Below are 25803 nucleotides of genomic sequence, written 5' to 3' on the forward strand. Positions count from 1 at the left end.
CCTGGAACGTGAAGTCAAGTGGGTCTTAGAAAGCATCACTACGAACAAAGCTAGTGGAGGTGATGGAATTCCAGTTTAGCTATTTTCAAATCCTAAAAGATGATGCTGTGAAAGTGCTGCACTCAATATGCCAGCAAATTTGGAAAACTCAGCAGTGGCCACAGGACTGGAAAAGGTCAGTTTTCATTCCAATCTCAAAGAAGTGAAGTCGCTCAGGCATGCCTGACTCTTTGCGATGCCATGGACAGTAGCCTGCATCAAGCTCCTCTGTCCATGGGATTTTCAAGGCAAGAGTACTGGAGTGGCTTGCCATTTTCTTCTCCAGGGATTCTTCCCAACCCGGGGATCGAACCCAGGTCTCTCACATTGTAAACAGACACTTTAATGTCAGCCACCAGGGAAGTCCAATCTCAAAGAAAGACAATGCCAAACAATGCTCAAACTACCACACAATTGCACTCATCTCACAGGCTAGTAAAGTAATGCTCAAAATTCTCCAAGCCAGGCTCCAGCAGTACGTGAACCGTGAACTTCCAGATGTTCAAGCTGGTTTTAGAAAAGGCAGAGGAACCAGAGATCAAATTGTCAACATCCGCTGGATCATGGAAATGCAAGAGAGTTCCAGAAAAACATCTATTTCTGCTTTATTGACTATGCCAAAGCCTCTCACTGTGTGGATCACAAGAAACTGTGGAAAATTCTGAAAGAGATGGGAATAGCAGACCACCTGACCTGCCTCTTGAGAAACCTATATGCAGGTCAGGAAGCAACAGTTAGAACTGGACATGGGATAACAGACTGGTTCCAAATAAGAAAAGGAGTATGTCAAGGCTGTATATTGTCACCCTGCTTATTTAACTTACATGCAGAGTGCATCATGAGAAGTGCTGGACTGGAAGAAGCACAAGCAGGAATCAAGATTGCCGGGAGAAATCTCAATAACCTCAAATATGCAGATGACACCACCCTTATGGCAGAAAGTGAAGAGAAACTAAAGAGCCTCTTGATGAAAGTGAAAGAGGAGAGTGAAAAAGTTGGCTTAAAGCTCAGTTTCAGAAAACGAAGCTCATGGAATCTGGTCCCATCACTTCATGGGAAATAGATGGGGAAACAGTGGAAACAGTGTCAGACTTTATTTTGGTGGGCTCCAAAATCACTGCAGATGGTGACTGCAGCCATGAAATTAAAAGACACTTACTCCTTGGAAGGAAAGTTATGACCAACCTAGATAGCATATTCAAAAGCAGAGACATTATTTTGCCAACAAAGGTCCGTCTAGTCAAAGCTATGGTTTTCCCTGTGGTCATGTATGGATGTGAGAGTTGGACTGTGAAGAAAGCTGAGCACCGAAGAATTGATGCTTTTGAACTGTGGTGTTGGAGGAGACTCTTGAGAGTCCCTTGTATTGCAAAGAGATCCAACCAGTCCATCCTAAAGGAGATCAGTCCTGGGTGTTCTTTGGAAGGAATGATGCTAAAGCTGAAACTCCAGTACTTTGGCCACCTCATGCAAAGAGTTAACTCATTGGAAAGGACTCTGATGCTGGGAGGGCTTGGGGGCAGGAGGAGAAGGGGATGACAGAGGATGAGATGGCTGGATGGCATCACTGACTCGATGGACGTGAGTTTGAGTGAACTCCAAGAGTTGGTGATGGACAGGGAAGCCTGGCATGCTGCAATTCATGGGGTCGCAAAGAGTCAGACACGATTGAACGACTGAACTGAACTGAACTGAACTGAATTTGCCTTGATTCATGTACCTAACATTCCAGAGGTTCCTATGCAATATTACTCTTTACAGCATCAGACTTCACTTCCATCACCAGTCACATCCACAACTGGGTGTTGGTTTTGCTTTGGCAAATAGCTGGGGAAACAATGGAAACAGTGAGAGACTTTATTTTAGGGGGCTCCAAAAATCACTGCATATGGTGACTGCAGCCATGAAATTAAAAGACATTTGCTCCTCGGAAGAAAATTTATCACCAAGCCAGACATCATATTGAAAAGAAGAGACATTACTTTGCCAACAAATGTCTGTCTAATCAAAGCTTTAGTTTTTCCAGTAGTCATGTATGGATGTGAGATTTGGACTATAAAGAAAGCTGAGCACCAAAGAATTGATGCTTTTGAACTGTGGTGTTGGAGAAGACTCTTGAGAGTCCCTTGGACTGCAAGGAGATCCAACCAGTCCATATTATAGGAAATCAGTCCTGAATATTCATTGGAAGGACTGATGCTGAAGCTGAAACTCCAATATGTTGGCCACCTGATGTGAAGAACTGACTCATCAGAAAAGACCCTGATGCTGGGAAAGATTGAAGGTGGGAGGAGAAGGGGCTGACAGAGGATAAGATGGTTGGATGGCATCACTGACTCAGTGGACATGAGTCTGAGTAAACTCCAGGAGTTGGTGATGGACAGAGAGGCCTGTTGTGCTGCAGTCCATGGGGTCACAAAGATTCGGACATGACTGAGTGACTGAACTGAACTGAACTGAACTGAACTGACAGATTTATCATGTCCTTCATTGTGACTTCCAAAGAATGATCACACCCTCACCGGCTCATTGTCAGTATTCCTAACACATGGCCTGGAAAATCCCATGGATGGAGGAGCCTGGTGGGCTGCAGTCCATGGGGTCGCTGAGGGTCGGACACGACTAAGTGACTTCACTTTCACTTTTCACTTTCATGCCTTGGAGAAGGAAATGGCAACCCACTCCAGTGTTCTTGCCTGGAGAATCCCAGGGACAGGGGAGCCTGGTGGGCTGCCATCTATGGGGTCACACAGAGTCGGACACGACTGAAGTGACTTAGCAGCAGCAGCAGCAACACAAGTGTGCTACAGACTGAGAGGTGAATTTCCTCTGCTGACACTCAAACGTGTTTTCTGAAAGGGTGTTTGCAAAGAGTTGCTGTGATTTATCCATCAAGGGATCCACAGACATTAAGGAGATGCCTTCCAAGCAGGGTGAATATCTAGGATTCCCATGGGTCCCGAGATTTCTTGGACAGCCTGGAACTCTTCACCAGAAAAGAAGGGGATGAAGGCCCAGTTTACAGGTTTCAGTGGAGGCTTTTGGGGCTCCATATACAAACGACTTCCCTGGTGGCTCAGGCAGTAAAGCATCTGCCTACAATGTGGGAGACCCATGTTCAATCCCTGGGTTGGGAAGATCTCCTGGAGAAGGAAATAGCAATCCACTCCTGTATTCTTGCCTGGCAAATCCCATAGACGGAGGAGTCTGGTAATCTACAGTCCATGGGCTCGCAAAGAGTCGGACATGACTGAGCGACTTCACTTTCACATACAAAGATGTGCACTCAGATTATTCAGATCAAGGAATAATCAACTTCAAAGGTGACTGACACAATCAAAACCAGCCCTGAAAACAGAAGAATCATCCTGTCCGCTTGGAATCCAAAAGATCATCCTCTCATAACCCGCCTCTGACCCCACTTCCATGCCATGCCCTTTGCCTTTCTATGTGGGAACCATGAGCTGACCTGCTGGCTGTACCAGAGGTCGAGAGACAGGGCCTCAGTGTGCCTTTCAACGTCACCACATGGTCAGTGAATTTCAAGAGTGGTATATAGCTATTCCCCCAAATTTGGGCAAGCTGAATAATACTATCAGTCCTAATAATGTCTACTGTGGTTATGAACACTTAATGTTTATTTGTTATATATTTTGCTGTAATAAAGAAGTGTTCTACATTCAGAGGAAGGCTTTAGAAAAAAATTTAGTAGAATCCTTAGAAACTAAAAATCTCATAATTAAAATTCAAACTCAGTGAACAAGTTTACTGTGAGGCTAGACCCACTGAAAGAGCATTTGTGAAATAGACTCTAATGCTGAAGAAGTGAGCAAGAATGTGGAACAGAGAGACAAAGAAATTGAAAATAATGAAACAATCGTTAAAAAGCAAAGAAGATAAAGTGAGATGCAATGGGAGACCTAAGTCAGTGAAGTAAGGCAAGAAAACAAAATAAATGAATTTAAGTACTAGAAAGGAAGAGACAACTTTATTTGTGTATGATATATTATCTATACAGAAACCGGAAAAAACCACCAGATTTTTTTTAATAAACAGTAGAACTTAACATGAGAGCTGAATATAAAATCAATTGTCCTTCTAAACCAACAGCAAAGAGTTCAAATGCATAGTTTTTTAAAAAGATAAAACTTATGGCATTTTGAAAATGTGAAGAATCTAAAAATAAGCACCAAAGATCTTTATAAGAAAGAATTATAAACTTTATTAATAGACATTTAAAATATCTAAATAAATTGAGGCCATGTTAATGTATAAAGAGAATCATTATTAAAAAGAAGTCAATTCTCCTCAACTTAATTTACAGATTCAAGACAGTCAAAACTGTAGAGTCTTCTGAGTCTTGACAACCTAATTCTAAAAGAATATGGAATAAAAAATATCCCATAAAGCCTAAGTTATGCCTGAAGAAGAACTAGGTGGGCTAAGTCGTTTTTTAAGTGATACATGAATCTATGTTAATAAGAATATGTTAATAATCTATGTTAAGATTAACATTAAGAATATGTTAATCTGTCTTAATAATCTATGTTAAGCTATGTTAGTGAGTATATTGTGGTATTTGCATTGGAATAGACAAATACACCACTAGGACAGGATAGAAACCCAGAAACAGCCCCATGTGTTTGGAATGTGATTTATATTAATAGCAAAGATGTGGAATCACAGGGCAGTGGGAGAAAGCTGGATTTCCAATGGATTCAGTTCAGTTCAGTCACTCAGTCGTGTCTGACTGACCCCATGGACTGCATCATGCCAGGCCTCCCTGTCCATCACCAACTCCTGGAGTTCACCCAAATCCACGTCCATCAAGTCAGTGATGCTATCCAACCGTCTCATCCTCTGTCATCCCCTTCTCCTCCTGCCCTCAATCTTTCCCAGCATCAGGGTATTTTCCAATGAGTTAGTTCTTCACATCAGGTGGCCAAAGTATTAGAGTTTCAGCTTCAACATCAGTTCTTCCAATGAACACCCAGGACTGATCTCTTTTAGGATGGACTGGTTGGATTTTCTTGCAGTCCAAGGGACTCTCAAGAGTCTTCTCCAACACCACAGTTCAAAAGCATCAATTCTTTGGTACTCAGCTTTCTTTATAGTCCAAATCTCACATCCATACATGACTACTGGAAAAACCATAGCCTTGACTACGCAGACCTTTTCTGGCAAAGTAATATCTCTGCTTTTTAATATGCTCTCTAGGTTGGTCATAACTTTCCTTCCAAGGAGTAAGCATCTTTTAATTTCATGGCTGCAATCACCATTTGCAGTGATTTTGGAGCCCAGAAAAAGTCAGCCACTGTTTCCTCTGTTTCCTCATCTATTTGCCATGAAGTGATGGGACCAGATGCCATGATTATGCTGCCCCAACTAGTTATCCATATTAAAAAGAGGTGAGAAATCTCACCATACCCACAAAACTCAATTCTATATGGATTAAAAAGTTAAATGTAAAAGGCAAAACTGTAAAATGTTTGGGTGAAAATCTCAAAGATTATCTTTATGATATTAGGGAAAGGAAGGATTTCTTTAGTAAAGTACACATATGTGCGTACACAAACACACACACACACACACTCTTACCAATACTGATGGGTAAGTTTAAGTAGGTTAAAATTAAGAAATTCTGTTCACCAAAAGATACCATTAAGAGAGTGAAAAGGCAAAGCACAGAGTAAGGACCTGAAAAAAATGACAAAATGTTCTGATCTAGACTATATACGGAACAAATACAAATAAATAAGGAAAAGACAAACAATCCGATAGAAAAATGAGCAAGGATGAACAGAAGCTTCTTGGAAGAGGAAGATAAAAAATGTTCAAAAAGCACAGGAAAATTAACCAATCTCTTTAGTAATTCAATTCAGTTCAGTTCAGTCGCTCAGTCGTATCCAACTCTTGGCGACCCCATGGACTGCAGCATGACAGGCCTCCCTGTCCATCACCAACTCCCAGAGCATACTCAAACTCATGTCCATCAAGTCAGTGATGCCATCCAACCATCTCATCCTGTCAGCTGTCTCTCACTGTTTCTATTGATTCCCCATCTATTTGCCATGAAGTGATGGAACCGGATGCCATGAACTTAGTTTTCTGAATGTTGAGTTTTAAGCCAACTTTTTCATTCTCCTCTTTCACTTTCCTCAAGAGGCTCTTTAGTTCTTATTCGCTTTCTGCCATAAGGGTGGTGTTATCTGCATATCTGAGCTTATTGATATTTCTCCCAGCAATCTTGATTCCACCTTGTGCTTCATCCAGCCTGGCATTTGGCATGTTGTACTCTGCATACAGCTACCCCACATACAAGGAGTGGTAGCTGCACGGGTGCAGCAGGCCCGAGAGGAGCTACTCCATATTCAAGGTCAGGAGGGGCGGCAGTAAGGAGATACCCCTCATCCAAGGTAAGAGAAACCCAAGTAAGACAGTAGGTGTTCAAGAGGGCATCAGAGGACAGACACACTGTAACCACAATCAGAGAAAACTAACCAATCTGATCACATGGACCACAGCCTTGTCTAACTCAATGACACTAAGGCATGCCATGTGGGGCCACCCAAGACGGGCAGGTCATGGTGGAGAGGTCTGACAGAATGTGGTCCACTGGAGAAGGGAATGGCAAACCACTTCAGTATTCTTCACTTGAGAACCCTATGAATAGTATGAAAAGGCAAAATGATAGGATACTGAAAGAGGAACTCCCCAGGTTGGTAGGTGCCCAACACGCTACTGGAGATCAGTGGAGAAATAACTCCAGAAAGAATGAAGGGATGGAGCCAAAGCAAAAACAATACCCAGTTGTGGATGTGACTGGTGATAGAAGCAAGGTCCGATGCTGTAAAGGGCAATATTGCATAGGAACCTGGAATGTCAGGTCCATGAATCAAAGCAAATTGGAAGTGGTCAAACAGGAAATGGCAAGAGTGAATGTCGACATTCTAGGAAGCAGCGAACTAAAATGGACTGGAATGGGTGAATTTGATTCAAATGACCATTATAACTACTACTGTGGGCAGGAATCCCTTAGAAGAAATGGAGTACCCATCATGGTCAACAAAAGAGTCCGAAATGCAGTACTTGGATGCAATCTCAAAAATGACAGAATGATTTCTGTTCGTTTCCAAGGCAAACCATTCTATATCACAGTTATCCAAGTCTATGCCCCAACCAGTAATGCTGAAGCAGCTGAAGTTGAACGGTTCTATGAAGACTTATAAGACCTTATAGAACTAACACCCGAAAAACATGTCCTTTTCATTAAAGGGGCCTGGAATGCAAAAGTAGGAAGTCAAGAAACACCTGGAGTAACAGGCAAATTTGGCCTTGGAATACAGAATGAAGCAGGGCAAAGGCTAATAGAGTTTGCCAAGAGAACACTGGCCATAGCAAACACCCTCTTCCAACAACACAAGAGAAGACTCTACACATGGATATCACCAGATGGTCAACACCAAAATCAGATTGATTATATTCTTTGCAGCCAAAGATGGAGAAGCTCTACACAGTCAGCCAAAACAAGACTGGGAGCTGACTGTGGATCAGATCATAAACTCCTTATTGCCAAATTCAGACTTGAATTGAAGAAAGTAGGGAAAACCACTAGACCATTCAGGTATGACCTAAATCAAATCCCTTATGTCTATACAGTGGAAATTAGAAATAGATTTAAGGACGTAGATCTGATAGAGTGCCTGATGAACTATGGATGGAGGTTCATGACATTGTACAAGAGACAGGGAACAAGACCATCCCCATGGAAAAGAAATGCAAAAAAGCAAAATGGCTGTCTGGGGAGGCCTTACAAATAGCTGTGAAAAGAAGAGAAGTGAAAAGCAAAGGAGAAAAGGAAAGATATAAGCATCTGAATGCAGAGTTCCACAGAATAGCAAGAAGAGATAAGAAAGCTCTTCCTCAGCAATTAATGCAAAGAAATAGAGGAAAAGAACAGAATGGGAAAGACTAGAGATCTCTTCAAGAAAATTAGAGGTACCAAGGGAACATTTCATGCAAAGATGGGCTCAATAAAGCACATAAATGGTATGGACCTAACAGAAGCAGAAGATATTAAGAAGAGGTGGCAAGAATACACAGAAGAACTGTACAAAAAAGAGCTTCATGACCCAGATAATCACGATGGTGTGATCACTCACCTAGAGCCAGACATCCTGGAATGTGAAGTCAAGTGGGTCTTAGAAAGCATCACTACGAACAAAGCTAGTGGAGGTGATGGAATCCCAGTTAAGCTATTTCAGATCCTGAAAGATGATGCTGTGTAAGTGCTGCACTCAATATGTCAGCAAGTTTGGAAAACTCAGCAGTGGCCACAGGACTGGAAAAGGTCAGTTTTCATTCCAATCCCAAAGAAAGGCATTGCCAAAGAATGCTCAAACTACCGAACAATTGCACTCATCTCACATGCTAGTAAAGTAATGCTCGAAATTCTCCAAACCAGGCTTCAGCAATACGTGAACTGTGAACTTCCAGATGTTCAAGCTGATTTTAGAAAAGGCAGAGGAACCAGAGATCAAATTGCCAACATCCGCTGGATCATGGAAAAAGCAACAGAGTTCCAGAAAAACATCTATTTCTGCTTGATTGACTATGCCAAAGCCTTTGACTGTGTGGATCACAAGAAACTGGAAAATTCTGAAAGAGATGGGAATACCAGACCACCTGACCTGCCTCTTGAGAAGCCTATATGCAGGTCAGGAAGCAACAGTTAGAACTGGATATGGGACAACAGACTGGTTCCAAATAAGAAAAGGAGTATGTCAAGGCTGTATATTGTCACCCTGCTTATTTAACTTATATGCAGAGTACATCATGAGAAATGCTGGAAGTGCAAGCTGGAATCAAGATTGCTGGGAGAATATCAATAACCTCAGATATGCAGATGACATCACCCTTATGGCAGAAAGTGAAGAGGAAATAAAAAGCTTCTTGATGAAAGTGAAAGAGGAGAGTGAAAAAGTTGGCTTAAAGCTTAACATTCAGTAAACGAAGATCATGGCATCTGGTCCCATCACTTCACGGCAAATAGATGGGGAAACAGTGGAAACAGTGTCAGACTATTTTGGGGGCTCCAAAATCACTGCAGATGGTGATTGCAGCCATGAAATTAAAAGACACTTACTCCTTGGAAGAAAAGTTATGACCAACCTAGATAGTATATTCAAAAGCAGAGACATTACTTTGCCAACAACGGTCCGTCTAGTCAAGGCTATGGTTTTTCCAGTAGTCATGTATGGATGTGAGAGTTGGACTGTGAAGAAAGCTAAGAGCCCAAGAATTGATGCTTTTGAACTGTGGTGTTGGAGAAGACTCTTGAGAGTCCGTTGGACTACAAGGAGATCCAGCCAGTCCATTCTAAAGGAGATCGGTGCTGGGTGTTCTTTGGAAGGAATGATGCTGAAGCTGAAACTCTGGCCACCTCATGCGAAGAGTTGACTCATTGGAAAGACTCTGATGCTGGGAGGGATATGGGGCAGGAGGAGAAGGGGATGACAGAGGATGAGATGGCTGGATGGCATCACCAACGCAATGAATATGAATCTTAGTGAACTCCAGGAGTTGGTGATTGACAAGGAGGCCTGGTGTGCTGCAATTCATGGGGTTGCAAAGAGTCGGACACAACTGAGCAACTGAACTGATCTGAACTGAACTCTGCATATAAGTTAAATAAGCAAGGTGACAATATACAGCCTTGACATAGTCCTTTCCCATTTTGGAACCAATATTGTTTTTTAGTAATTAGGAAAATGCAATAAGTTATGTCTTAGAGCCATAAGTTATAACTTTTCTCCTGCTAGATTTGCAAAAATTTCAAGATAATGTTGTCAAGTGTTGGCAAGGATGTGGGATAACAGAAACAGTGATATCTGCTGGTTCAGTTCAGTTCAGTCGCTCAGTCGTGTCTGACTCTTTGCGACCCCATGAATCACAGCACGCCAGGCCTCCCTGTTCATCATCATCTCCCAGAGTTCACTCAGACTCACGTCTATCGAGTCGGTGATGACATCCAGCCATCTCATCCTCTGTCGTCCCCTTCTCCTCCTGCCCCCAATCCCTCCCAGCATCAGTCTTTTCCAATGAGTCAACTCTTCTCATGAGGTGGCCAAAGTACTGGAGTTTCAGCTTTAGCATCATTCCTTCCAAATAAATCCCAGGGCTGATCTCCTTCAGAATGGACCTGTTGGATCTCCTTGCAGTCCAAGGGACTCTCAAGAGTCTTCTCCAACACCACAGTTCAAAAGCATCAATTCTTTGGTGCTCAGCCTTCTTCACAGTCCAACTCTCACATCCATACATGACTACTGGAAAAACCATAGCCTTGACTAGACGGACCTTAGTCAGAAAAGTAATGTCTCTGCTTTTGAATATGCTATCTAGGTTGGTCATAATTTTTCTTCCAAGGAGTGAGCATCTTTTAATTTCATGGCTGCAATCACCATCTGCAGTGATTTTGGAGCCCAAAAAAATAAAGTCTGACACTATTTCCACTGTTTCTCCATCTATTTGCCATGAAGTGATGGGACTGAATGCCATGATCTTTGTTTTCTGAATGTTGAGCTTAAGCCAACTTTTTCACTCTCCTCTTTCACTTTCATCAAGAGGCTTTTCATTTCCTCTTCACTTTCTGCCATAAGGGTGGTGTCATCTGCATATCTGAGGTTATTGAGATTTCTCCCGGCAATCTTGATCCCAGCTTGTGTTTCTTCCAGTCCAGCGTTTCTCATGGTGTACTCTGCATTTAAGTTAAATAAGCAGGGTGACAATATACAGCCTTGACGTACTCTGTCTGCTGGTAGGGAGAGTAAATTGGTAAAAATCACTTGACATCTATATAGTTTATCTGAAGGTGCACACAATGCAGGACCTATCAGCTTCACTCCTAGATAAACTTGAGAAGCTCTTGCACATGGGCACTAACTAACAATGTTCAGAGCACCACTGTTTGCTAGGGGAATGGATAAATTCTGATATTTCATGTAATGGAACTCTTTGCTGACATGAGCTACAGCTACATGCAAAAAAAAGTGGATGAACCTTAGAAACATGTTGAGTGTAAGCAGTTATCAAAGAAAACTTACAATATGATTATATTTATATGTCAGAAGCATGTAAGCTAAGTATTATATTATTTGTGGACACAGATTTATGTAGCAAAGCCGCATGGAAAAATAAGAGAGTGGTAAACTCAAAATTCAGGGTTGTGATTGTTCTGAATGTGGAGAAAAGAGGGTGGAACCTAAGGGACACATGCAGGACTTCATGAGTAATGAGGAAGTACAAGTTTTTAAACTGGGTCATGAATTCCTGGCAATTTATTCTATTGTCATTCTTTGGAGATTAAACACATTTCATATATACTGCTTTGTATCTACAATATTTAATTTTAAAATTTTAAAGATGATAAGACAAATAAGTGACAGAAAATATCTATCATATGTGTAAAGACAGACAAAATGAAAAGCAAAAAATAAAATAATCTTCTACCAATTACTAAGAGAAAATGAAAACACAACAGAAAAATGAGCAAAGGGTATTGTGCAAATCACACAATAAGAAATACAAATGGCCAATAAATACATGAAATGACATTTAATTTCACTAATCAGTGCAAATGAAACAGAACTGTATTTCACCCATCAAACTGAAAGCATTTTTTAATGTGATAACAGCAAGATTAGTAATGGTATGAAAAATGAACTGACGAAGTCTTGTGGAGGACAATCCGATGTTATCTATCAAATTTTAAATGTAAATACTCTTCTGCTCAGCAATTCTTTATCTAAGAACCCATCTGATAGAAATACACATACATTTTGGTCATGTTGTATATAAAATGCTCATTGTAGCATTGTAATAATGGAAAATTGGAAACGACTTAAATGTCCCTCAATAAAATATAGTTTATTTAGAATACAACTATATTTTATCATTTTAAAATGTCTTCAACTACCAGCAGAAATTGTGCCTTAAATAAATAGGGACTCTTTTTTTCTTTTTTTTATATCACATAACAAGCTCCGAATAAAACTCATGCCACTGTTTGCTCAGCTGCTCCACTTTGTCATCAAGGACCCAACATCTTTTCATCCCTCAACTCCTCCGTCTTTGAGTACTGACTGGATTATGTTCTCAGCTCCTCACTCTCTTTGTCCGCAGTGTAACTTTGCAGTGTGCTATAACAGGCTGATGTTAGACTTGGCCTTGCAACCTTGATTGGCCAGTTGAAGTAACTGTGTATATGCCAGTTCTAAGCCAAGATCATAAGTATCTTGTGCTTCTACTCACCTTCTTGCACTCCTGTGTTCCTTCATTAAAAGAACTACATTAGAGAGCTACTGATACAAGGAAAATGAGGAAATACATAGAACAGACCCAAACCTAACACCCAGCTTGGAGCCACACCCAGCCAGTCTGAAATGAGCCCAGCAGAGCCAGAGATAGCTCGCATACCTCTGAGTGTGGAAACAATAGTTTACACTTGTAATCCACTGTGATTTCAAGGTGACTTGTTAGACAGAAAAATGAAATAATAAGCTTGGCATGTTGACTTTGCAGCCTTATGCCTGTGGCCTTGCGGCCTCAAGATAGTTTCAAGCTCCAGAAATTGCAACTGACTTCAAAGCAGGAAGTGGAGGATGTGAGAAGAATGGCCAGGGCAGAGATAAACCTCCCTGTGATGCTTTGGCTTTTTTTCAAGGAATAGAGATGAAAAATACACATCAAACTCTCATAGCAATCACTGCTGAGGAAGAGGTGGTTTGGGAAAAGGATACATTTAAAAGAACCTTGCTGAGAATCTTCCATAAAACAAATATTGTGTCTTAACATATATATGGAGTCTAGAAGAACCAACCTATTTGCAGGGCAGGGATAGAGACGCAGACATAGAGAATGGACTTGTAGACATAGCATGGGAAGGAGAGAGTGGGGCAAATTGAGAGACTAGTGTGAGAGTCAATTCCTAGGTAGGTCAATAAGAAGTCCAGGGAGCCCAGGTCCCCAGAAAAGAGTGCCCTGGGGTCCTTGAGGAGATAGGGGTCTGGAATTCTCAGGGAGGAGCAAAGGACAAACATCTTTTTTCTCTACATTCCTTGGTCTTAGTCACATAAAACATTTTTCCTTTAAGCCCCTAACTGATGATTACACAACAAACAACTCAGTCAAACTCTGTACTAGGGATTATATAAAAACAATGTATCCTGCTTGAGGACAATTTGTCCTTCCTGAAACCCTTTTTTTTAATATAAATTTATTTATTTTAATTGGAGGTTAATTACTTTATAATATTGTATTGGTTTTGCCATACATCAACATGAATCCTTCTGACTAATCCTGTTATCTTAAAATGTACATTACAGGAGTGGGTCTGGTAAAATCTTTACAACCTTGAGACATTCTTTTGATTTATCGTAATAACCAATTTAAAAAGTATATAATTCCTTTGCTAAAGTCTAGCACTGTCCATCCCCCTTCTGATGTCTATGTCAGAAGCTTTCTCTGTTCCTTTTCTTACTTTAGTAAAACTCTGCTACACAAAAGCTCTTGAGTGATCAAGTCTGGTCCCTGGTCCTGAAGCTAAATCTTCTTTGGAGATACAGCATTCACTGTAAGCTATCAGTAGCATTGAAATATATACACTACCATGGTAAAATAGATGGTTCCTGGGAAGCTGCTGTATAACAAAAGGAGCTCAGCTGGGTGCTCTGTGATGACCAAGAGGGTTGGGATCTGGGATGAAGTGGGAGGGAGGCTTAAGAGGGAATGGTAGGTGTTAGTCACTCAGTCCTGTCCAACTCTCTGCAACCTCAGGGTCTGTCCATAGAATTCTCCAGGCAAGAATACTGGAATGGATTGCCATTCTCTTCTTCAGGGGATCTTCCCGACCTAGAAATTGAATCCATGTCTCCTACATTGCAGGCAAATTCTTAACCATCTGAGAATATACATATACTTATAGCTGTCTCACATCGTTGTACAGTGGAAACCAACACAACATAATAAAGCAGTTAACAGTCGGTCACTTCAGTCGCTCAGTCATGTCCGACTCTTTGTGACCCCATGGACTGCAGCATGACAGGCCTCCCTGTCTATCATCAACTCCCAGAGCCTACTCAAACTCATGTCCATTGAGTTGGTGATGCTATTCAACCATCTCATCGTCTGTCAGCCCTTTCTCCTCCTGCCTTCAATCTTTCCCAACATCAGGGTCTTTTCAAATGAGTCAGCTCTTCACATCCAGTGGCCAAAGTACTGGAGTTTCAGCTTTGGCCTCAGTCCTTCCAATGAATAGTCGGGACTGATTTCCTTTAGGATGGACTGGTTGGATCTCCTTGCAGTCCAAGGGACTCTCAAGAGTCTTCTCCAACACCACAGTTCAAAAGCATCAATTCTTCAGTGCTCAGCACTGGATAAGCAATTATATTCCAATTTAAATTCCATATAAGCAATTATATTCAATTTAAAAAGTAAATTTTAAAAAAATTAAATTATATTAAAAATAAAAGTACTTTTTCCTGTTACTCTATGTTCTTACTTCTGTATTTTGAATTCTTAAGAACATACAATAATTTATGGATCGCTTTTTTTAATTTTACTTTTCATTAAAAACTAAAAGCTGCATAAGTGAGAAAACTGAACACTGAAAGAGAATATGAGCTAGAAGATCTTAAATTTTTTCTCACTCAAAGGGAGAAAAAAAAATTTGTTTTCTCTATAATCCAGTCAATTTCTGGCTCCTAGGAAGAAAACAAAATCACTTAGAGAGATGTTTTGTTTGTGCATTGTGAAGTCAAGTGGGCCTTAGGAAACATCACTACAAACACAGCTAGTGGAGGTGATGGAATTCCAGTTGAGCTATTTCAAATCTTAAAAGATGATGCTGTGAAACTCCTGCATTCAATATGCCAGCAAATTTGGAAAACTCAGCAGTGGCCACAGGACTGGAAAAGGTCAGTTTTCATTCCAATCTCAAAGAAAGGCAATGTCAAAGAATGTTCAAATTACCACACAATTGCACTCATCTCACACTCTAGCAAAGTAATGCTCAAAATTCTAAAAGCTAGGCTTCAACAGTATGTAAACTGTGAACTTCCAGATGTTCAAGCTGGATTTAGAAAAACCAGAGGAATCAGAGATCTACTTGCCAACATCCACTGGATCATTGAAAAGCAAGAGAGCTCCAGAAAAACATCTACTTCTGCTTTATTGACTATACCACAGCCTTTGACTGTGTTGTGTGGATCACAATAAACTGGAAAATTCTTAAAGACATGGGAATACCAGACCACCTGACCTGCCTCCTGAGAAATCTGTATGCAGGTCAAGAAGCAACAGTGAGAACTGGACATGGAACAAAAGACTGGTTCCAAATTGGGAAAAGAGTACATCAAGGCTGTATATTGTCACCCTGCTTATTTAACTTATATGCAGAGTACATCATGTGAAATGCTAGGCTGGAAGAAGTACAAGCTGAAATCAAGATTGCCGGGAGAAATAGCAATAACCTCAGATATGCAGATGACACCACCCTTATGGCAGAAAGTGAAGAAGAATTAAAGAGCTTCTTGATGAAAGTGAAAGAGGAGAGTGAAAAAGTTGGCTTAAGCTCAACATTCAGAAAACAAAGATCATGGCATCTGATCCCATCACTTTATGGCAAATAGATGGGGAAACAATGGAAACAGTGACAGACTTTATTTTGGGGGCTCCAAAATCACTGCAGATGGTGACTGCAGCCATGAAATTAAAAGATGCTTGCTCCGTGGAAGGAAAGCTATGACCAACCTAGACAGCATATTAAAAAGCAGAGACATTACTTTGCCAACAAAGGTCCATCTAGTCAAAGCCATGGTTTTTCCAGTAGTCATGTATGGATGTGAGAGTTGGACTATAAAGAAAGCTGAGCACCAAAGAATTGATGCTTTTGAACCGTGGTGTTGGAGAAGATTCTTGAGAGTCCCTTGGACTGCAAGGAGATCCAACCAGTCCATCCTAAAGGAAGTCAGTTCTGAATACTCATTGGAAGGACTGATGCTGAAGATGAAACTTCAATACTTTGGCCACCTGATGCAAAGAACTGACTCATCAGAAAAGACCCTGATGCTGGGAAAGATTGAAGGCAGAAGGAGAAGGGGTCAACAGAGGATGAGACAGTTGGATGGCATCACTGACTCGATGGATATTGAATCTGAGAAAGCTCCAGGTGTTTGTGATGGACTAGGAAGCCTGTCATGCTGCAGTCCATGGGGTCGCAAAGAGTTGGACACAGCTGAGAGATTGAACTGAACTTGCCATGTCTTTAAAATTGAAATCCTATGTAAAGTCCTATCTCGCTTGTTAATAAGCTTCATTAAGAATATTAGACTACCCAGCATTAATCTCCACATACCCCAGCCTTCCTAACCGGACAACACAGAGACTAGTTTATTTATTGTGTGAAATGTAAGTGCATTCTCTTATACTCACATTGCCAGCACATGTAAGCGCTTTCATGTAAGTTCAATCTGCCTCAGATGAAATCATTCTTTACTTTTAAAACAATGAGTATATAACCAATGATGTTACCAAATCCAAAGATCACTGAGGAAAGAAAAAAAAAAGAATAGTTATACTAAAAAAAGTATAGTTCAAAACATAGCTTTTATAGAAAGTATTTCTATATTCTGAACAGCCTTTATAATGTAAGAAAATTTTCTGTATTAAATAAGTAAGAGATAGAGAAATTGTTTCCTTTATAAAAGATTTTATAATTCTTATGGAAACTTCCTTATTTTACTATATATGTATAAATACTTGAAACTATAAAGTAGTGTCATTTCAATTCCATTTATTAAGAGCTGAACTAGGAATGAAACTGGGATCTGGGTTCCAAAACGATGAGTTAGTTGTGCTTCCTCCCCACAAAAAGCTTGTAATGCAGTAAGAAACATAGAAGTAAAAGTAGATGAATTTAATCAAATGGGTAACCAACTTTAAAAAGGTAGAAATGTAATGAGACAGAGGAAATTGTGTTTTCCCAGAACTCCTCTCAAGGTTAACATGTGAGGTTGGAAGACAGACCTGGGGAGAATAAAGGAGATCAGGGAAGGAAGGAGGTGAGAACCAGAGGGAGCAACTTGATTGGAGACAGGTATGGATTACTCACCACCCCCTACCCACACTTCGGTCTCATTCAGTGGTGTGTGTGGCTGGAGGTGTTAATTCCTAGTGGTCCTGCCTTTTATTCTCTTCTCTGAGCCCTCAGCCTCTCCTCCAAACCTGTGTGGACAAAGTCTCAGGAGAGAGAGAGATTGTAGATGCAGGTTTTTGTTTTGTTTTTGTTTTTGTTTTTGTTTTTTGAAGTATAGTTGATTGACAATGTTGTGCTAATGTCTGCTATACAACAAAGCAATTCAGTTATACATATATATGCTCTTTTTTTAATATTCTTTTTCATTATGGTTTATCACCAGATATTGAATGTAGTTCCCTATACTATATGGGCTATTGAATGGGCTTCCCTGGTGGCTCAGATGGTAAAGAATCTGCCTATAATTTGGGAGACCTGGGTTCGATCCCTGGTAAGAAAGATCTCCTAGAGAAGAGAATGGCAACCCACTCAAGTATTCTTGCCTGGAGAATTCCATGAACAGAGGAACCTGGTGGACTACAGTTCATGGAGTCACAAAGAGTTGGACATGACTGAGCAACTAACACTTTCACTTTACTTTACTTGCTATAAAGTAAGACCTTGTTGTTTAGCCATTTTATATATAGTAGTTTGTATCTACTGACCCCCACTCCCACTCCATCACCCCCAATCCCCTCCCCCTTGGCAACCACAAGTCTGATCTCTATGTCTGTCTCTTTCAATTTCATAGGTAAGCTCACTTGTGTCATAGTTTACATTCCACATATAAGTGATATTATATGATATGTGTTTTTTCTGACTTACTTCACTTAGTTTAATAATCTCTAGTTTCATCCATGTTTCTGCAAATAGCATGATTTCATTCTTTTTTATGGCTGAGTAGCATTCCATTGTATATGCTGCTGCTGCTGCTGCTAAGTTGCTTCAGTCGTGCGTGTCCGACTCTGTGCGACCCCATAGATGGCAGCCCATGAGGCTCCCCCGTCCCTGGGATTCTCCAGGCAAGAACACTGGAGTGGGTTGCCATTTCCTTCTCCAATGCATGAAAGTGAAAAGTGAAAGTGAAGTCGCTCAGTCACGTCCGACTCTTATATGTACCACATTTTCTCTATCAATCAATGAACATTTAGGTTGCCTCTATGACTTGGCTATTGTGAATAGTTCTGCTATGAACACAGGGGTGCACGTATCTTTTGGAATTACAGTTTTGTCTGGATATATACCCAGGAGTGGGATTGCTGGATCACATGACAACTTTATTTTTTGTTTTTTGAGGAACCTCCATACTGTTTTCCATAGTGGCTGCATCAATTTACATTCCCACCAACAGTATAGGAGAGTTCTCTCCTTCACACCCTCTCCAGTATTTGTTATTTAGACTTTAATTATAGCTATTCTGACCAGTGTGAGGTGGTACCTCATTGTAGTTTCAATTTGTATTTCTCTAATAACTAGCAATGTTGAGAATCTTTTCATGTGCCTGTTGGCCAACTGTATGCCTTCTTTGGAGAAATGTTTACTTAGTTCTTCTGCTCATTTTTCTATTGGGTCATTCATTTGTTTGTTGTTGTTGAGTTGTATGAACTGTTTGTATATTTTAGAAATTAAGCCCTTGTTGGTTACACAGTTTGCAAATATTTTCTCCCATTCTGCAGGTTGTCTTTTGTTTTTGATTATGGTCTCTTTTGCTGGGAAGCACTTTTATTTTAATCAATGCTGCAAAGGAACTGCAAACTGAGTGAGTTGCTTGTTAAGGCCAGAAACACACTTAAATCCATAATGTGTAGACAAAATACTTTTTTTTAAAAAAAGCATTAAGTTAAATCCACAGATTTCCACTATGCTACCTCTTCCTTGAGAGGCTGGCACTTCTCTACTGAGCTCCAGACCTACATCCCTCATCACCAGAGTCAATCTCCTCATCTTTGCCCAGCAAACCTGCCTTCCTATCTTAGCAGATCAAACACCATCAACTCCTTTACCTTCACCAGAAACAGGGAAGTTAGGCTTTACTCCTCTACAGCGAGTCCCTGTCTGATCAAGTCTACCTACTGAGCATCTTTCAAATGCAACTCTGTAATCTCAGTGCTCCCGCTCACTGCCTTAGTTCAGATCCTTAGCATAGCCCCCTTCCTTCCACAGTAGCTCTCTGTGGTGTCTCGGCTCTAGTCTCATCAGCCTCTAGCTGTTCATCTTTCTATTGCTGCCAATGACCTTTCAAAATGGTCATTTGATTATGTTATATTACAATTCTTCAATGCTATCATCCACCAAGACAAAGATCAAACTTTTTAACATGGTGAACAAAGTGTGTGATGATCTTTTTCTGCCAGGCTTTTCAGTCTTGTCTCCCATCACTCCCTACATGAAAATCCTATCCTTGACATGTATTCTGACTCTGAGAGCCACGTGTACTTTTGCTAGGTCAAATGCTATAGTGAACCCTAGAGACACAAGAGTGAGCTGAGAGAGCATGGCCCAGTCCTCCTGGAACTTAGAGTGCCCTTGCAGGACCCTAAGGGAAGCACCCTCTCCTTGCCCTCTGTATCTCTGCACCTGCTGTTTACCTGCCCCACATCCTGTCTTGTCAGAGGCATAGCCTCGCTGGCCCAGCCAGTGGCTGACTGGGTGAGAGAATTATTTAACCCCTGCAGGCCTCAGTCTTTCATCTATAACATGACTAGGTAGCCCACATGATCTTTAAAATTTCTCCCAATTTTTGCAAGTTATAAATCTAAAGAATACTTCTAAATTTCCAAATTAGAGAAGAAAGAGTCCTCAGAAATGTCCCAACAAATAGTGATGTTTAAACTCTTGTAAGCAGCACTGTGAACATGTTGAAACTGCCAAGTTTTCTTTTGCGTAAAAGAAGGGATCCAGATTTCAAGCAAGATATGTTCTCCACTGGCTCTTAAGCTGCAACACCTAAGGTGTAGCTTTATCTAACTAACGCCCTTCGTAAATTCGAAAGCACTAAAGAAAATGCTTCTGTCATTCCTTTAACTGTGCCTGTGCTATTTTTCCATGAAGTCATTATATAAGTGCACTCCCTGAATTTCAAGGGAAAGGAAGATGACCTCACCTCTGAAAAGCTGTTTCTTTTGTGTCTAACCAAAGGAAAGTGGGCCTTTGGCATTTTTTTTTTTTGATGGACATCTCAAATCCAAATTTATACCATTGAATTACAAATAAGTCTCCTAGAATAGGATCAGACAGTGCCAAACTGTCTTCAACCCAAAATAAAGCTAGCTTTGATGTATTTTTAACCTAGGTTCATAAATTAACTTTCAGAGAAAAACCCATATTTCAAGCTGAAATAAAACTGTGAAACACATATAATTAACCAAATCATGAACAGTTTTCATTTTGATTCTTTCACTAGACTTTTAAAGGGAAAATGTTATCAGATACATTTTTTAATGTATTATTATTGTGCTGGTGTCAATTTCCCAGTTTTGATATTGAACTAGAGTTATATAAGATGTTTACTTCAATAGCTAAGGGAAGTTGGATGAAGGATACATGTGACTCTCCTTACAATTTTTGCAACTTCCTATGAGTTTATAGGGGGCTTCCCTGGTGGCTCAGATGGTAAAGAATCCTGCAATGCAGGAGACCTGGGTTTGATCCCAGGTTTGATCCCAGGTTGGGAAGATCCACTGGAGAAGGGAATGGCAGCCCATTTCAGTATTTTTGCCCGGAGAATTCTAGGGTCGTAAAGAGTCAGACACGACTGAGCGACTATATAGGATAGGATGAGTTTATACTTATTTCAAAATAAAAGCCAGGGTCCACCTAATGAATTAATGAGTCTAATCAGGGATCCCCAATGGTTGTTAACATCACAAAAAGAGAGATAATTGGGTATCATACACCTCCTAGTAGAAGCATAAGTCCATCCATGAATAGTGAGTGAATGTCACTTAGTCGTGTCCAACACTCTGTGACCTCATGGATATACAGTCCATGGAATTCTCCAAGCCAGAATACTGGAGTGGGTAGCCATTCCCTTCTCTAGCGGATCTTCCCAACCCAGGGATGGACCCCAGGTCTCTTGCATTGCAGATGGATTCTTTACCAGATTCTTTACTCATCCATAAATGAGTCTTACCAAAAAGCAGCCATGAATGTAATCCAATCTCCATCCAATGACCAATTCGTAGGAAAATAAAGAGCAGAAGAATAGACTGAGAGATATCACAAGGGGGTACAATCAGCAAGATCCAGATAATGGGAAAATCTACAGAACAAATGATCTTGTTTTTTCAATAAATAAGTTGCAAAGAAAGACAACAGAGATAGCGATGGGGAAAATCTGGGGATAAGAGCCTTAAAGACACATCAACCAGCCTCAATGCATGGGCCTTATTTAGATTCTGCTTTGAACAAAATGTTAAGACTAAAAATCTTATTGGATTTAAGAAATGACTAGGCATTTTAACACTCACTGAATATCTTATAATTTTTTCATGTTAACTTAAAAAAAGTCCACATTTTATATGTATAATACTTTTATTGAAGTGTATTAATGGCATCTTCTTAAGTGTTTAAGTGTTTTGTATGGAGGGTGCAGTCCGTGAATTGTGGTATCTAGACACAATAATGGAGAAGGCAGTGGCGACCCACTCCAGTATTCTTGCCTGGAAACTCCCATGGATGGAGGAGCCTGGTAGGCTGCAGTCCATGGGGTCGCTAAGAGTTGGACACGACTGAGCGACTTCATTTTCATTTTCCACTTTCATGCATTGGAGAAGGAAATGGCAACCCACTCCAGTGTTCCTGCCTGGAGAATCCCTGACAGAGTAGCCTGGTGGGCTGCCGTCTATGGGGTCACACAGAGTCAGACACGACTGACGTGACTTAGCAGCAGCAGCAGCAGACATAATAATGACCTAAAGCCCTGGCCTGCAGGGAGCACCTGGTCACCATGAGGAAAAGAAAGCAGGAAGGTTGAGAATTAGACACTAACTTAAATTTGTCCTCCTCTTCCAGTGAGGTTCCACAACTCTCCAGTTCAAATATTAAACACTTGGCAAAACTAAATACCAGATAGGTTTCTTTCATCAGCCTGGGTGGTTCCAGGTGTGCAGGAGTGAAGAATATCCAAATAGAAAACACTCTGCTCCATTAGCATGAGATATGGTTGAGAAGAAACTTCGATTACCACTCCTGTTACTAAGTGTTTATTATCTGGACAAATTATAACTTCCACCTAAGTCTCCTATAGTTCTCAGCAAAAAAAAAAAAAAGTAAATGGTTTAGGGCAGTGCTAACTAAATTTTAATTTTAGAAGTCTCAATATGTTAAGTATGTTTTATTCAGGAATTTTTCAGCAAGACTTTTGACAACTAGCTCTTTCAGAAATATTTCTCTGTGTGATATTTGATGTCCTTTGGGAATTTGAGAGTAGAGATGAAAGTTTACTAAACCTAGTTCTCAGGAAATAGCGGAGATTTTATAAACACACCAAGACTTCCCAAGGGTAAACTGAATTGGGGTGATGTCCCTAATCCTTCCTTTTAATGGGGCTGCTCAGCTGCAATAAAGGATGGGAGATCCCTTGGGATGGCAGCAAGAGAGAGAAAAGGAGGTGGCTGTTATGGTTTGTTTTTTAAATCTCAAAGAGAGAGGTATATAGATTTATATGGAATTCATGTATTTGCATATAAACCCAAATGTCAGTCTCTGCCACCCACCCCACACACCCCCACATTCCCCACTGCCCCGCTCAAAGGGAACCTCCCTCCAGTATAATTTTCCTTTCATCAGCTCCTGCATGAAATTTAAGCTGAAGCTTCTCTGTGCCCCAGGAGCTACTGTCATTCATTGCCAGCCACAGCCTGCACTCTTGGACCTCAACCTGCTGCTCAACACCTCAGGAGGTTGGAGAGTGGGGCAGCCACATCTCCCTTTGCTGCCCACCCCTTTGTTCCCTTGAATCATCCCTAAACCTGGTTCTATGAGTCTGTCACATCTTGCTAAAAGGATTGCTTGCAACAACACAAACAGTTGGCAATTAAATATTAAATATCCTGACCATCAGCCACTCCACTTAAATTCATTCATAAAGAAATATGTATTGATCATCTACAATATGCCAGATACTCTGATAAGCTTAAGGGTTGTACTGGTCAGAGTTAAACTACAGATAATAGAAAGTATACCAACTAGTTTAAACAGAGAATAGTTTTCAAAAGAATTTAGATGCTCCCCCAAAAGTCACTGGAAAGACAGGAGAAGCCTCCAGGCTAAGCAAAGCAGCCAAGATAATGGGTGCTCAGATCTCTTTTTGAGAAGAAACTTGCTTTGAGGAGCTTAGTTAGCTGACAGCTGCCACTTGCAGGCACCACAGCAGGGAACAGACAAGGCCACATTTTCTCCAGGCTGCCCCCAGCCCCTGACTGAGCCCAGTGGGGGTTCTAGATCAGGCTCCTCCTGCCCAGTGCTGGTTCTTTTAGTGAGCAGTGTTTACTCAGAGACTCCCAATCAGCCTGGCTGAGATTTTCTCAGAACTACACTACAATCTGAGGGTCCCCCTTCCTTCCCTCCAGATGTCAGAACTTCATCATGGTCTGAAACTCTCCCAACCCACTCCAGTGGCCTCCCTCTTGGTTCTTCACAAGCACTTCCCCCAGTAAATTTCTTGCACATTTAACTGCATCTTGATACCTGCTTCCCAGCCCACCTGAACTGACTCTCTGGGCCTCCAGGAACAACTGCCAGAACAATGCAACAAAAGTGGTCCACCAAAAGGGCCACACATGATCAGGAAGCCAGGGAATCGGACCACACCAACAGCTAGGTTCAAAGAACCACCTGTCTAAGTCACCACATCCTGCTTCTCAAATGCATAATGCTGGGGAAGAGTCTCCACTACAGTTACCACGAGAGAAAAAAATTCCACCACAGGACCATGGCTGCCAGAAAAAGAAAATAACAGGAATGGCAAAAATGTGGCCTCTTCCTCACAGTGTTCATGCCGGCACCTCAAGCCATCTTCAGTGTTCAATCTCTACTGAGGTTGGATAGCAGGCCAGAATGTATTTATCAAAAGGAATACTGATCTGGAGAGGATGGAAGAACTTTGTTCAAAAACCCAAAGGTTGATCAAGTATTTATGATGGAGTTTGCCAAGGACACTTCCAGAACCATTGAATAAGTTGGGTCATATACTTGTCTTTTTCTTATAGATTTTAGAAAGTGTGTGTGTGTGTATATATCTATATCAGTTCAGTTCAGTTCAGTCGCTCAACCATGTCTGACTCTTTGCGACCCCATGGACTGCAGCATGACAGGCCTCCTGTTCATCACCAACTGACGGAATCTACTCAAACCCATGTCCATTGAGTCAGTGATGCCACCCAACCATCTCATCCTCTGTTGTCCCCTTCTCCTCCTGCCCTCAATCTTTCCCAGCATCAGGGTCTGTTCAAATGAGTCAGCTCTTCGCATCAGGTGGCAAAAGTATTGGAGTTTCAACTAAACATCAGTCTTTCCAATGAACATTCAGGACTGATTTCCTTTAAGATGTACTGGTTGAATCTCCTAGCAGTCCAGGTGACTCTCAAGAGTCTTCTCCAACACCACAGTTCAAAAGCATCAATTCTTCTGCACTCAGTTTTCTTTTTGGTCCAATTCTCACATCCATACATGACCACTAGAGAAACCATAGCCTTGACTAGAAGGACCTTCGTTGGCAAAATAATGTCTCTGCTTTTGAATATGCTATCTAGGTTGGTCATAACTTTCCTTCCAAGGAGTAAGCGTCTTTTAATTTCATGGTTGCAGTTACCATCTGCAGTGATTTTGGAGTACAAAAAAATAAAGTCTGACACTGTTCCCACTGTTACCCCATCTATTGGCCATGAAGTGGTGGAACCAGATGCCATAATCTTTGCTTTCTGAATGTCGAGCTTTAAGCCAACTTTTTCACTCTCCTCTTTCACTTTCATCAAGAGGCTCTTTAGTTCACTTTCTGCCATAAGGGTGGTGTCATCTGCATATCTGAGGTTATTGAGATTTCTCCCAACAATCTTGATTCCAGCTTGTGCTTCCTCCAGCCCAGCGTTTCTCATGATGTACTCTGCATTTAAGTTAAATAAACATGGTGACAATATACAGCCTTGACGTACTCCTTTTCCTATTTGGAACCTGTCTGTTGTTCCATGTCCAGTTCTCACTGTTGCTTCTAGACCTGCATACAGATTTATCAAGAGGAAAGTCAGATGGTCTAATATTCCCATCTCTCTAAGCATTTTCCACAGTTTATTGTGATCCACACAACAAAGGCTTTGGCATAGTCAATAAAGCAGAAATAAATGTTTTTCTGGAACTCTCTTGCTTCTTCGATAATCCAGCAGATGTTGGCAATTTGATCTCTGGTTCCTCTGCCTTTTCTGAATCCAGCTTAAACATCTGGAAGTTCACGGTTCATGTATTGTTGAAGCCTGGCTTGGAGAATTTTTAGCATTACTTTGCTAGTGTGTGAGATGAGTGCAATTGTGTAGTAGTTTGAACATTCTTTGGCATTGCCTTTCTTTGGCATTGGAATGAAAACTGACCTTTTCCAGTCCTGTGACCACTGCTGAGGTTTCCAAATTTGCTGGCACATG

The 25803-nt window shown here is 41.0% G+C and overlaps 1 pseudogene; it reads left to right on the top strand.

Annotated features, from left to right (window-relative positions):
- Positions 1–25803, top strand: part of LOC138078654 (thymidylate synthase-like) — an 86996-nt pseudogene that overhangs the window by 14640 nt on the left and 46553 nt on the right.

The sequence above is a fragment of the Capricornis sumatraensis genome, chromosome 4 (assembly GCF_032405125.1).
Source record: "Capricornis sumatraensis isolate serow.1 chromosome 4, serow.2, whole genome shotgun sequence".
NCBI classification, from domain to species: domain Eukaryota; kingdom Metazoa; phylum Chordata; class Mammalia; order Artiodactyla; family Bovidae; genus Capricornis; species Capricornis sumatraensis.